The sequence below is a fragment of the Bacillus rossius genome, chromosome 1 (assembly GCF_032445375.1).
Source record: "Bacillus rossius redtenbacheri isolate Brsri chromosome 1, Brsri_v3, whole genome shotgun sequence".
Taxonomy (NCBI): domain Eukaryota; kingdom Metazoa; phylum Arthropoda; class Insecta; order Phasmatodea; family Bacillidae; genus Bacillus; species Bacillus rossius.
This window is the reverse complement of record NC_086330.1, coordinates 161,754,124-161,769,834: the sequence shown is the minus strand read 5'-3', so window position 1 is coordinate 161,769,834 and position 15,711 is coordinate 161,754,124. Positions and strand designations below refer to the sequence as shown.

General features: G+C 34.7%; 1 protein-coding gene and 1 non-coding gene across 2 annotated transcripts in view; one reads left to right on the top strand and one right to left on the bottom strand.

The window, feature by feature from the left end:
• The window catches only part of LOC134546366 (zinc finger protein ush), a 598,990-nt gene that overhangs the window by 514,919 nt on the left and 68,360 nt on the right, over positions 1-15,711 (bottom strand). The gene's annotated exons all lie outside the window — the stretch shown is intronic.
• Positions 2,467-2,539, top strand: Trnav-cac (transfer RNA valine (anticodon CAC)). Its single transcript has one exon. It is a non-coding gene; the product is annotated as a tRNA-Val (tRNA).

The following is a 15,711-nucleotide window of genomic DNA, read 5'->3' as shown; positions in this document are numbered from 1 at the left end:
CACTGAAATGTTTTAAATTTTTAATAACATTATGATATAATAATGTTTAATCAGCTTTATAAGGTTAAGGTTTGTTTGTAGAAAGTGTTCACAGACTGATTTCAGTCGTTTAAGCAAAAATACACTTAGTGTTAAAATATGTGTTTTAAAATGTTTCAGGTTAATGTTTTAGTAATGCCATAGATGTTTAACTTGTAACGTGTACGGAAACTTTTTAGAATTAAGTGTTTTAAGAATTTTAAAAAGCTGGGCGTATTTTAATAAAATTCCTCGTCAAAATGACGTCCAAAGACGGAGTTTTTCCAATAATAGTTTAAAATTTCGTGCTACTATTGCTATCTGTGTTTAATGGTGGCAATCAACGTTAACGATTCAGGCAGCGAATTCTAGCGGCGGGTGCAGAATGTATCTGTGTGATTCGTTTTCAGAAATTTCGGTATTTTAAAAGCGATTATTTTATTGTCGGTATTTTTTTTTATCACGCTCGGCATTATTTTAAAGAATTCTACGTATAATTTCGTGTCCGAGTTTCGAATTAAAAAGTTCATTTGCAACATGAAAAAAATCCCTTTCGGCACAGCCTACAGGCGTAGGAAGATTTCGAGTTGTACTTACTTCATCTGAAATATTTTGGAAACTTCTATAAACTTTTAGAACATTTAAAGAACTTATGTACATAACACATTTATGTTCTCCAATAGTCAAAATGATCGATTAAATATTTGCTTATTTTCCATACATCGGAAAAATTAATACTATTTTTAACTCAATGTATCCACCATTGAATAACTTAGTAAGAATTTCATAGTATATGCCAAATAAGGTAATTATTTAATTATTTTAACTTTCGAACACTATTTTTAATCCCTTTCACTAATAACTTGGTCGTTTAAAAATTTTCTTTGAACCAAGGTTTAAGCTAATATTAATATGGTTTGAAATAAATTCGAATAAATTTTATTCTAAGAAATTTTATTCTAAGAAATTTTGAATATATTTTTTTAAATTTTAACCCCTAATATTATGGTAATAATTCCTTTCTTCAAAATTGTTTCAGCCAAAGTTTTAGATGAAGTTTATGATTAATACAATAAATTAAACGGACCTGATAGCAAATCTATTTTAAAAAGTAACTATTTTTTTTTTTTTTACTTTCAAACCTTGTTATTTCCACCCCTTGCAGTAATGGTTGGTAAGATATAGATTTATTTTAACAATAGTTTTAGTCAAAATTTAGAAAGTAAAAAAAAATGGATTCGGTAGTTTACATGGTTGGGAAGTTTTATTTATTTTATTTTCCAATCCCAGGTTTTCTCAACCCCGTGTTTTTTTATCCTAAATTGTCGCAGAAAAATGTAGATAAAATTATAAGATTTACAAAAAAAAATTAATGGATTTGATAGTGTGGCAAATAAGGGAGTTATGAATTTTTTGTCATTCAACCCCTGTTTATTCCACCCCTTGCAGTCATTGTAAGTCGTATGAAAAAATTATTAGACAAATGTTTTAGATAATAATTAAAGGTTTTACAATAAATTATAACGAATTTAATAGTGTAAGTACATGGTATGAAATAAAGAATTATTGTTAAATTCTACCCTTGTTATTTCAACCCCTTGCAGCAAGATTTACAAACAATTTGAACAGATTTGATTTTGCCCTTACTAAGGGAGTCATGAATTTTGTTTGTATTCCAAACCTTGATTTTTCCACCCCTTGCTGTTATGGTTGGTGGTATAAAAAATTGTTTCATACAAAAGTTATATATAATATTTATTCGGTTTACAAATAATACGAAAGGATTTAATGGTGTGCATATTAAGGGAGTTGTGATTTTTTTTTTGTCTTTCAAACCCTGTTACTTTCCACCCCATGCAGTAATAGTTGGTAATATAAAAAAAATTCGACGAAAGTTGAATATAATAAAAATAAATGGATTTAATAGTGTACAAGGTGTGGATTTTAAAATTTTTTTGTTATTTAAAAACTTTTTTTTCAACCCTTTAACAGCAATGGTTTGTCTTATCAAAAATCGTTTAGGATAAAAGTTTCAGATAAAAATTATAAGATTTACAAATACTTTGAACGAATTCGATGGAGTGCCTACCAACAGTTATGATTATTTTTGTCCTCCAGCCCTTGTTTTTTTCCACCCCACGCAGTTATGGTTGGTCGTATCAAAAAAAAATTTGGACCAAAATTTTTGGTATTATTACTACAAGTTAGAATACGTCCGAACTGATGTGATATTTTCCATAATATGGGAGTTACAGTGATTTTTCTGTTTTTCATAAAACCTTCCCCATTTCTACACCTTTGGCTAGAAATTGTCCATTAAAGAACTCAATCTAGATTTTCCACAATTAGATTTCATGTATCCGTTTGAAAGAGAGTTGTGAAAAATTGCGGCAGTTATCGTGTCCACACACTTATATCTAACTATATTTCAGCCCACAATTTCAACAGGTTTCCGTAGTGTAGTGGTTATCACGTGCGCCTCACACGCGCAAGGTCCCCGGTTCGATCCCGGGCGGAAACAAGCTGAAATATTTTAGTCTTTTCTAAATTAAACATGACTATTTTGCTAGCTCGAATATTTTATTGAAAAGTTTTAACGTGTTCAATTTTGTTTATAAATGATTGACTCGTTTGTAAAAGTTTTATACGAACCGAGCCAACCTGTACTTAATTATTATTTGACAATTCATTAAATACGTGACTTATTTGAGATTAAAACACAAAATGTTACACCCATCACTTACCCGGGAACCCGGGACAGAGCAACTGACGCAGAATGAATGGGGCACGCACTAGCGGCACCTACCGCGTTCTCTCGGAAGCATCGTCGCGGGCGTTGGGGATGGTGGCTCTTGCCCCAGCTCCCGCCGGCTGTGGAGTGCGGTCAGAACCAAGCACAGCGCCGATCGAAATGCATTGTGGGCCTGAACGTCAGGAGCAAGCAGTCGGTGCGTCGCTGGTGCAGACAATCTTCAGCAGGTCGACAAGGTATGCACGCTGAGAAGCGCAGTGGGAGGCCATCTATCGATGGTCCCGGTGATTTCAAACTTTTCCTTCAACTCAAGAAATTTCTGTCCGGTCAGCGTTTTGAAAGTAACAGAGAGGCGGACATTGTTTTCACACGGTGGTTCTATTCTCAGGTAGCAGATCTCTACGACTCAGGTGTTCGAAAGTTGATCCCAAGATGACATTTTTTTTTAAAATTACGGTGGCGAATATTTTAATGTGTGTTTGTATTTATGAGCGAGTCTTTCAGTACTCGCCAGAGATGTGTAACATCTAACAATCGCAACGAGCAAATTCATGTGTTCTCATGTTGCAAATACACTTATAATACGAAACTTGGACGCAAATAGTAACGTTAGAATTTCTTAAAATAATGCTGTGCGAGATAAATATACGCAAATTGTGGTTCCGATTGAATTTCTGGTTGCAAATCACAGTTTCCGTACCCGCCGCTAGAATTCGCTGCCGGAGAAGCTACGTCGTCTATAGAAACATTATTTTGCAGAGCTAAATTTTAAACAATATAATAAAACGGCACCGATAGAAGCTAAAAAAGACTCAAAAAAACATGAAACAATGATTTTGAACCTGGTTTTCGAAAAGGAATAATATTAAAATACTGTCAATATTGTTTAAAATCATTAAACCTTTAATGCTATAAAGTTTCCATTTGGCTTGAACCTTTGAATATATATACTGTATAGAAGTCGCGAGTGGATAGGATTTACTCTACATTTTTCAGAAGCGTATGATGAGCAGCTTGGGAACTTCACCGCTGCAGTGCGCTGCCGTAACGCCCTGTATCGTCTTAGTTATTTACACGTTAGAGCGCAGCACTGTCGCCCGCTGTCCTTCCCCGCACCCCCAACTATCATTCACTGCAGCTCAAGGTCGTTCAACAGGAGGGGGAAGGGGTGTTTGAAGAGTTCGACACTTGTCCGCTAGGGACCACCACAAATCGATGCCCTAGAGATGGTGGCGATTACGGCGGTGAATTAACCAACTACTTCAAAACCGTATTAGAAATTTTAACCTGGGCTGGCGACTTCTATACAGTATATATATTCAAAGCTTGAACTTAGATGCGCGCCATCAGCCACAGATGGCAGCACCGTGGTAGCACATTTCCATTCAATGCGACTTATGTTCCATTCACGAAATTACCCATACCAAATGCCGTATACCGATGTTACACGTCGAAAATAGCTTAACACTTACTGTGTCTGTTGCAATATATATTTCCATAAAATTGTGGTTTGTTTCTGTAAACGAACTCAGAGAACCTACTTTGTGGACACGTCTTGTAGTTAGTGACACTGGTCACGGTAGCCTGTGTTCTTAATTATATAATTTCTAGGTTTCATGTTAATATTGCAGGGATTGTAATATTGTGTATTATATTATTACTTGATTATTATACTGTTGTTGTCTTTATTCATCTTAAAACTTGATTTTTCTGATATTTCTAAAATATGTTTAAACTTCGGAAAAACATCGTTGTGTTGTTTTTCAGAGTGATGTTTTTTTTTTAACATCGGTGCTTTTTCGTGTCAACATCCATGTTGTTAAGAGGCCGTGTCAGTAAATTTTTATTTCCAATATTCTGGTATAGAAGTTCTCTCTTTTAACAGTGAGATTTAGTGGCTTATTCAACCGAAGTAACTGTAACCGCAGCGCGTGATAAAGCTACTATACCGCCAGATAACTCGACGAAAAATGTATCTGGTTCCTCGACAATCTGAGAGGATGACAATCTGACCGGCGGCTCACTAGGAAATTGCGGATGCAGGGATTCAGAATCAAGAAATCTCACATTTAAAACTGTAGTATGAGTCGTATCTAAAAATTTTAATACTTTAAATGTATCGGAATACAATTAATCTTCAAACATGTGGTAATTATTCTTTATCTGGATGTAATATTCCGTGAAAAAATAATGTTAGTTGACATTAAGAAGTATACGAAATTCATAGTGAAACGTTTTAAAAGGATAATAACATAAATTCTTATGCTTAGATATTGCATATGCATTACACACAATCTAAATACAATCTCAATTAAGTCAGACTACCTAATTTTTTACAATGCACCATCATACAGTTTAACAGTGGTAGGAGAACCTCTTATCGATGTTGTTTCAAAGAATCTAAATTTACAAATATTACTATTTATCTTATTATGTATGTTTTTGAATAAGAATTTACAAAAAAAAATGAATTGATTACATTACACTTTAACATTACAAAAGACTAAAACACTAACAAAACTTAGTTTTATATATTGCTGTAGCATATTAGAAGACGAAATAACTCACTAGACTAACATTAAGAGGGCTGTATCACAAATTTACTTTACAGAGGAGAAAATATATTTTAAAGATATTTCATTACCTCATTGATTACATAATACTGCCGTTGATGTGATCTTAGATATAAAGTATTGAAAAATTAGATTTCATTATGTTTATGTAAATATTTAGAAAACGTTATTGCTTATAGATGCTCATTATTTAAATAATAAAGAATCTTTTACTTTTATGTACTGGACAAACAAAATACTTATAAGTTAATAAGCTTAGTTGAATAACATCTTCAATTTGTATTGAATTCAATGTACAAATTGAAAATCATGTACAATGAATGCAACTGATTGAATTCAATAAATATTTGATCTTGTGAAACGGCCATAATGGTGATGTAGATAATTATAGATACTCACATGCATTTTGAGAGTCCGTATAAAGCCTATTACAATTCTATAAGTATACATTAAAATGCTTTTAAAATAGACATGTGTAATATAATTAAAACTTGTTTAAATAAGATCATAACAAAAAAAATAAATGAAAATCCTTCAACAGTAAGTTATGTTTTATAAGATTTTAACAAAACACACATACCATAAGAGAATATTAATCATGCCACATAATTCAACACAAAATATTCATTCCAATAGGCGCTACGTAAAAATAACTTCTATTTTTATGCTGATAACTTTGCATTGTTTTATATATATCATTATTTCTAACTTTTAATATTCTCCACACATTAACTGAAATTAAGTATTTTCAGAGCCTTAGCAAATGTTGGTCTGTACCACATACAGTTCGTACGATATCTCTACGTGAAACACATACAGTTCATTATTAGTAATTTCAATTATATTTCCATGAACATAATGAAATTAGTATAGGGCCTAGGTTGTTCACTGTTGAGTACTTCTGAAGTATTTTCATTGTGAGTTAACATACATACCAAATGCCATTCTTCCAGTAAAGTTACAAATAAGACAACAAGATAATATATGTATAATATATATAATATGTATGTAGTACCATATTTTAAACCCCTATTAAATGAATAATAACTCAATCTCTTTTCTGGACTATTAAGTAATAGTTTTTGAATACTGTTATTTTTAACTTAAATAAAATGACAACTAACAAATTAGTAAAATATATATTTACGTGTGATATAGTGTGACAGTTTTACTTGGACGGCAAACGAATATATTAAAATGTCTATGACAATGTTAACTTTACTCATTATTATGGGAAGAAACAAAATGGGCAGATAAGCATATTCTACGCTGACATTTAAAAATGCTCAATTCAAAATGAACATTTCTTCCCGATGACAAACAAAAAAGTTGTATGGTCGCGAATAATACATTCGTATGGCGTCACATCAGCGGAATATTCCCTTGGCATAAATGTGTGAAGTCTGTGACACAAAAACAAATGAACGAACAGCTTTTTTTTTATCGGATGTGCAATCGGAGACCCTTGGGGTGGTTGAAGAGTGTCAGGTCGGTCGCCAGACCAGATAGTAAAAGCTCAGGGGCTTAGGATAGAAAAGGCCTATCTCCAAATTATTAAGTATAAATGTTGTCATGAAATAGTTAAAGACTTGATTACAACCAGGTTTTTAAACCCATCATGATCATGAAGACACTGATCGGAAGGTAATGTACAATACATTTCAATGGCCTTTTCAGTTTTTGCTAAATAATTATAAATATAAGCAAAATTTCACTGTATCTGGACAAATCAAAATATTGATTATATTTTTTTCATCACAGAAATAATATATGATATGATAACTAAATTTGAAAAAAGCGGTTATGTTAAATGTATTGTATACTTTCAGTAGGCAAAATTTCTGACCCCTACCTCTTATAGACTTTGAGAAAAACTGCCTTTTAAAATAACATTGATATAGATAGGAGCGCAAATTTGTGACATGGCCTCTTAATACCGATGGTTTCAAGAGCGATGTTGCAGCCCTATCCGCAACAGCCGGGACCTTCAGGCCGCTTCAAGAGAAGTTCCGCGCGCCCTGGGCGGCGCTGCGCCAATCAACAAGGATCGCGATAGTCGCAGTGTCAGCGCACATGCCGAACACAAGACTGCCTCGGCCTCTCTACCACCTGTGCTGATTACAATACACACTATCGCGCTCGTCTACAGCTGCCGCAGTATACAACCTGTGCGTATTCTGTGGCATTCACTATCACTTGCGTCTTTAAAAAAAAAAATAACGTTTTGTTTGGAGTATCTTATCGCTCGCGGAAAGAGTGGAAAGCCGTACTTGAATCTTATCACATACGACGTGAAATCGATACTTTTCCTCGTAAAAAAACATATTTCTGATTGTTTTATCAAAAGCAGATTACAATAATGAGGAAACATAGCGAGGTATCATGGAGCTCATTTGAATGTGAAATGAGTGTTCGAGAGATTATTACGCTTTCGTGATAAAGGACAAAATGTGGCTTTGTGTGTATTCTCAGAAACGTTTCAGTACAGTCTACGCATTTCTTAAAGACCGTTGAAGAGCTACTAAAATAACGCGCGAGCATTAATGAACAAATCGTTGGCCCTAGATCATTAACTATTATAATGGAGACATTAAGGAACTAAGCAAAATAAAAAATATATCTATACTTAAACATTCAAGCAGTTTAAATGAAGTTGAAAAGTTATTATCAAAACGAAATTGGAAACAAAAAATACAAATCCAACATAACTTGACAAATTCCATAAGTAATCAATTTTATTATAAAATATAAATTTAATGTTATAAAAATAAATATTTTGTGTCATAATAATGAAAGAACAACAATTTTCAAAGTCAATAAAGCAATTTAAAATTATTGTTAAATAAATTAAACAACAAGATTATTTAGTAAAATACGTTAACACTAACTGATCTAAAGCCACTATAATTTTCCAGCAAGCTGTTATAAGGATTTTAATTTTTTGGTGCTGCTGTGGATTAATCATAAAAAACAATGTGAGCAAGTATTTCAGTACTCGCCAAAGATGTGTTACATTTAACCTCGGTAATGAGCAAATTCATGTGTTATCATGCTGCAAATACACTTATAACACGAAACTCGGACACGAAATTTAACGTAGAATTCTTTAAAATAATTCCGAGCGTGATATATACACGCAAATTGTGTTTTAAAATACCTTTATTGGTTTACTGACGCGAATCACGCGTATTTCCGCACTCGCCGCTAGAATTTGCTGCCGGAGCACCTGCGCCGATTACTGAATTATTACACTAGCAGACAGAAATTTTAAACTATATAATGAAACGGCTCCGATAGAAGAAAAAATACTGCCCATATGTTTTAATTAATTAAACGTTTAACACTATGAAGTTTCCCTTTGGCTTTGTGAACTTAAGTTTGCGTCATCCGCCACAGATGGCAGCACCGTTCCACTTCCGTCACATTCGCGATATTACTCCCACCAAATGCCGTATACCGAGAGCTAAGACGTTACACATCAAAAATTTATTCAAACTGACATTATTCTTATCGTTGCACAGTGTTATTGCCGTTCAGTGCTTTCTGCGAAAAAATAAATATATGTTTCAAGTTAAACTCATACTAGCATGTCTGATCACACATACCGCTCAACCAAAACTATATTTGTAACTGGTTTGGTATTTCCACTTCAGTTTTATGTGCATTACGTTGTAAAAATGCATCTACAACACCTTAGATATTTTTAATTTTTATCGCCAGTAATTTTCCTGATTCTGCACGACAAAAATTAAATTGTGAAATGTAAATTTTGATTAATGTATCTGTTTTTCAAGTAGAAATTTCCGACAAATCAACAAATACCACCACTTTAGTCGTTTGGTGTCTGCTCCTTTGCAAATGTGAACAACTCAATATTTTACAAGTGAGAAAATTCTAAATACAAAGTGAATTAAAACAAACAAAAACCTGTTTCGGTACCAGATAATCATAAGTTATATTATAGCTGCGTTTTAAATTGATTCCGTGCCAGTCTTTCTTCAAATAACTTAAAATTTCAAACAAACAAAAATAAAAAAATTTTTTGACCCGGTCTACAGGCGCAGGTAGATTTATAAGTACACTTTTATTTTGGGACATTACGAAAAACTCTGGAAATTTGAGAAAACTAAGGAGCATTCTGTAAACGTTGGGTAAAATTCGCCATATACGTTCTTGAATATTCCAAAAGATTCGATCAAAAATTCTAGCATATTTCGTGAGCTAAATTATTCGAATGTTTTCTATTCAAGGCAACCAGCAGACCTATCAAAAAACCTATCTTACAAAAGTTTTTAGTAATAATCGTAGGGTGTACAATAACTTTAAATTTATGCAATATTTTTATACTGAAGCAGTTATACTGATTTCTTAGTTTTTGAAAAACCTATCCCCTTGGTCTGATTTTTGCCATTAACAAACTCGATAAAGAATTTTCATAGCTATATTTTTTTTTCAGTCTGGAAGTATTTTTGTGCGAAATTCTGACCAAAAAAGATAATATTGCTTGAGTAAACTATGTATTTTAGGTTTCTAAGGAATATCAAACGAAAAGATAAACTAAGTAAAAAGTTTCCTGAAGCCGTACCATAACAACTTAAATAGGCAGTCTTTCTTCAAAATCTACCTAAAAAGAGATTTTTGTAAGTGATGATCTAAGAAAAACATCCATCAGGTATCTTCAGAGAGTGCAACCGCAAACCGGAAGGCCGTATGAATGACACAAGCGTCACGGGTGGAAAATAAACCTTATGCTGTCCCTTGCAGCTGTTTTAATATTTTTACGCTAATGTTTCGATGGTGGCAACTTCACTTCGCGGCGACTCAGGTTTACCATCCACTTCAGTACGATCAGCCGTTAATGCCACTGTCGTAAGTTTTATCATCGACAGCAAGCTTCTGGCGGTAGCCTTTAAGGAAAAAAATTAAATAATTAATTATGTGAGAAAAATTAAAGCTCGTTTCGTAACAAATAGCAAATGAGCTCCTTTGTTTATCAAGTGTACATAAGCTTGTAAGCAACGTCACTTTTTTCCTGTGAATATCTTCTGGTTTTAGATATTCACTGTATGGGAAATATGCATGATAATATTTTATTAATGTAAATAATTTTTAAGTATAAGATAGAAATATTTTTTCAAGTGTCTTGTGATAGCCGAAGTCGTAGTCGGTTGGGCGCCAATTTATGAAGTCAGATTTTCTGTAGTGGAACGTTAGATGAGTATGATGGCCTCCAAAATGCTTGAATGTTTATTCTTAGACGACTTCTGCTCGAAACAATTTAAACTGCGAGGAATCCTTGTTTGATTTCCCGGGAAAAGCATGGACATGTTTGCTGTTTTTCAATAGTAAGTGAAGAGCTTTTGCCAGTTGTGTCTCAATCGGGGGCGTGACGAAATCCCCTCGATAACTATCAATACTGGAAACTAAATTTTTAAATGCTTAACGACCTTGCTTTAACACCGTAAGCCTACAATCATAATATTAAATTCTCAGGAATTACTAAAACTAAGCAAAAGTGTTATTTATAAGATTAGTTTAATCACCAAACATGTGTGAATGCGACCCAGTAATTCAAGGAAACATTCCAAAACGTACAGATCGCATTTTTTACCATTTTATTTATTTGCATATGTTACATTATAGCGCTAGAACTTTTAATGAGATACCATTTTTTGCTAAAGTTCTTAGAAATGTATTTTAAATACAGTCATTAAGCGGATACGTTAAATATCACCATTGAAATGTACTTATCCTTCTTTTGAAGAAAAAAAAAGGGTCAGATAATGCGACGCTGAGAACGCCATCCAACCAGTTACGAAACGGACAACTCAGGAGCTTATAAAGTTCGGGCCTGGGAGAAACCTGAATTAGCATATCAATACGCGCGGCTATGCATGAAAAAGTCTCACCTCCGTAAAAACGTCGCTGCCAAATCCCTGATCTCACAAATAATTGATCCTGAGCATTTTTTTCAGTCAGGAACACGGATTACTCAATTATAATAATTTACGTTGATAGTCTAGAACGTAGACTTTCGTAGCCAGAAAAAGTACTTGGCTCGTGGACCTTATTTCAGCCATCCTCAAAGGTGATTAACAACTTAAATCCCCCCCCCCCCCTCAGTAGACACCAATAATTTCAACAGAGAAGATGGCTACAGATTAAGTAATACCTGTATTTCTTAGTTTCATCATAATCTTCAAAGTTCACCACCCAAGCATTAGCCACAGTCAAGCTTGCGGACAGTACTGGCCCCGGACTATGCGGGGGCCCGGGTTGTTTACTTTTTTGGAGTTCCTCCCCCGGAAATTTTGAAAAATTTACACTTTCAAACATTTGCAACCCAACCTGGAACTTAAATTCCGAAGATGGTTTTGTTAATTTATCTTAGGATATTTTGATATTCTTCCCTGATAAATTATCCTCGGTTCAGTTTTGTAAATGCTTAAGATCAAATTGCCGGTATGATCACTCCGTTATACTTGGCAATAAAATATTATGAAAGTTTTTCTAATACGAAATCATGAATTTAAATAAGATCAGCACATTATATTACAAGATAATAAAAATTTAATCTTCTTTTTCCCATTAACGTTCGCATTTTTAACAGAACACTTAGAGATATAAAAACTACAGGCACCGACGAGGGACCCTGGGAGGTAGCCCGGCTTGCCTGCCCTGCAGCCGTCCCTGCTTGCTGCACCTACAGAGCAGATGCATCCTAACTGGCCATAACGCCCTCCAATCATGGCCACCTCCAGGGACCAACCACAGTCCAGCTGCAAATGGCCCCATACTAATTCTGTGCCAGAACACCAGACCTCCTGTTGTTACTCGCCCTTCAGGATGGCTACATCAAGGCATGCCGAAACGCCGGAAACATAACATTCATGGACGTGGCTTCAAATTAGAAGTCACGAAGCAGTAAGTTATTTTGATAGTGGTGAAATACTTTATAGATATTACATTCGTTTACTTAAATAATTAAAAAAAAACACAAACGTAATTTTATTAAGGGCCAAACTGCAAAATCTAAACTAAAATGGTTTTAAACTTCTTTTTTTCGAAAAATTAATTTATTCAGGATTTATATCACATGTGTTTTTCCAACATTTCACTACCCTACAGTATAAAAACCACTAAGACTGCATATGTATATTCTAAGCCTATTCTAAGCCAAAGCCGATGTGCAATTCGAAAAATCGTTGGATATCCTGTCAGACAATATTTTCATTATTTAGAGTCAGTTTTTTTAGAAGATGTATAGATTTGAAATAATCAAGAATAACCATTTTTATCTTTGAATGAGAAACTTTGAATTGTGAAATAAAATAAATTGTTTTATTTTCTAACTGGTTGTTCTTCGTTTATTTCGCTCTTAAAAATATCAATTTAAAACACATTAACACTAAATCATCATTTTATACCATACTATAAAGATATTTTCATATCTGGGAAAACCATCGAAAAGTGAATTATATTAATGATTTTTGTGAAATCTAACGAGTTGTACTATACACATAAATTAAATGTACAAAAAAATTTCACACCGTCTATATTCAAAATTTTCAAATACCTTAACTGAATTAAGCCAAATATTAAACGTACTCTGAAGACTAAAAACAAGAATGTCCGACATGTACAATCAGATTTGATGTAGCGTCATTATCTATGTAATTACTGTCATTCTGCAAGGTAGTGAAAAATTAGAGAAACACAAAAAGGAAAATATCTCCTCAAAGAATGATTTTTCGAAATATTATTACAAGTCATATTTTGTTCATTTATGACTGCACAATTTAATACCAGAGTTATGCCATTAAGTACTGAGACGTTCTGTATGCTTCAATTAGAAAACACGACTGAATTTGTGATCATGTCACACAGTCCCTTCCCCTAACTAACATAACTTTACTCTTTAGCTTAGCATTCCCTATCTTGGATTTAGGTGTTTAATATGCTACACCTGCACCCTTAATGTATCCCTAGTGCACGGTAGGACACGGCCAGTTCCTTATTTTTAGGGAATGTATTTTGGTGTCCCATCCGTTGCCGTTTTGTTGGCCAAATTCTGCGCATGAGCAGAGCTCACTTCTTCGTTGATTTCGTCCATATGGCGGACCCCTGTCTGGCGCCACTAACTCGAATATAGTAATTTTTGTGATCACCTGGGGACGTACCAAGCGGTTGGCGTGCCAAATAAAAAGCTGTGATCGTGAAACTATCCTTGAATACATTTTGTACGTTTTAATATTCATAACAAGAAATAATCTCCATTTTAAAAGTACTTGAGAATATAAGAAAGGCCGTTCTATAATTTGTGCGGTGGTGCTGCTATCTATAGAATTTTTGCCCTAACAATGGTTGCGAAAGGTCCGCTAGGATGCGTTAAAACCAGTTTCTAGCTTCGCGCAGGGCACTGTTTATTAAAACGGTTGCCGATATTTGTTTCCTTACTGGAACATGTTCTGGAATACGGCCCACGAGTTAGGTTACGGTTGTATCTCAACAAGGCAGTGCTTAGACTGTTTGGAAGTTATCTTTGACGACTCTCTCTCTCTGTTCTCTTTTATTTCAAGAGGAACTTAGAACAACGGTTGACGTGTGATTAGAACCAGTTCGCCTTGACAAGTACCGGAACAAGTGACAGCCAGACCGATGCGTATGAGACAAAGTAAAAAAAACTTTATCGTGGACAGAAAAAAAAAGTTAATGCTTTTGAATATTCGTAGCCTAATACCTTGAGTGGCTACTGCTTTTCTTTCTTTGGAACACACGTTTTTTTTTTCTTACCAAACGATAAAAGATTTTAATGGTAGTATTTCAGGTTATAAACAAAGAGGTTAAGGGCCGTTCTACAATGACACGGAAGTGGAGAACGGAGACGGAACTCACGGAACGGAAATCTACAATGGTACGCATACGGACACGGGCCCGTGTGGATTACTTTGGCTTAATTCTTCCGTTTACATTACTCCGTGCAACCAATAGAAGCCGCGTATTTGGCTGCGGTGGTAGCCATATTTGTTTACGTTTTAAATACTCTAAGATATATTCAACTGTTCTATCAATACTTCCTGTTCTCGGAGCTCAAAACTTTTTTTTTTTTTACAAATTCATTTTTCGTAACCGAGAAATACAATATCATTGGTAGTCGTCATTTGTTACGTTTCCGTGCATTGTGGAAGCATCGGACGCGTTAGTGAAATGTTCCGAGAGATTCGTCTTCGTTTGCGTGATCCGTCTCTGTTCCCGTGTGGAACGGGCCCCAAGTCCTAACATCTCGGTGAAACCCAGGTCACTGAATAGGGAACAGAGTTGAATCGGCGAGGCAGAACAGCGATGGAATACGTTGGTGGGGAAAATGGGAAAAAATCCCCCGCCTCCGGCTTCGTCCTGGATTAACCCCGTCGGGAATAGAGTCCCCCCCCCCCCCCCCACGCTTCATCTAAGTGGAAAATACAAACATATAAAAAAAGGAATGAGAAGCTATAGTTATACAATTTGTAACTAATCCTCACAAACTATTCGTTCATTTTTTTTTTTTTTTTTCGGTTTCGTACAGCTCCACTAGAAGCTTCCGGCAAAACTGCTAGCCAGGCCTCCATGGCAGCAGGTATGGATGTTTCTATGGAAGAAACTATAACATGTATAATTATGTCTAGCGTAGGCGTAGCTTGTGCTGATGGTTTTGTTATGATAGTTAATGCTTTTTGTATTGTATAAACATGGATATTTCTCATAATTGTCGCATAATGTTATGACTGCTTCAACAGACCACATGTTCACTACATTTCAAATCAATAATCAAAAGAACTTCAATCCCTCCGAAATAAGTTGTTATTTTTAATACTAGCGGCACATTCCGATTGGTTAAAATTCCCACCTTCTGCGAAACCTTCCACAGAAATTCTAACACGACCGATTACAAAAACTTCCATGAAAATGGCCAGCGCTGTGATCATTCTTCCACAGACCTCCCAACGACGATAGGGGCTTTAAAGTAAAGTCAGTACCCAGGATAAATTCACGAAGATCACTGGATGATTCTTAACGAGTGTTCTTCGTAAATTTAGAGCAGGCAAAACACACACACAGAGAAAATGTCGCTGAAATAATAGGCAGTGCCACACGCGTTTCAAAATAAGTGCTCTATCCGGTTTTGTTTGAGACACGCCGAAACCTGCTTTCGATAGCCGCTACGTCGTTGTGCGAGAATTGTTCGCATCTAAAGTAACTTGAATACTGGTGACGAAAGATTTTTTCCCAGCAGAAGTAAAAAACTATTTTTATTTTAACTACCGAATTTTATTGCAGAAACAACGGATTTCGCACATTAATTACTGTATCTGGATATAACGGTTTGGG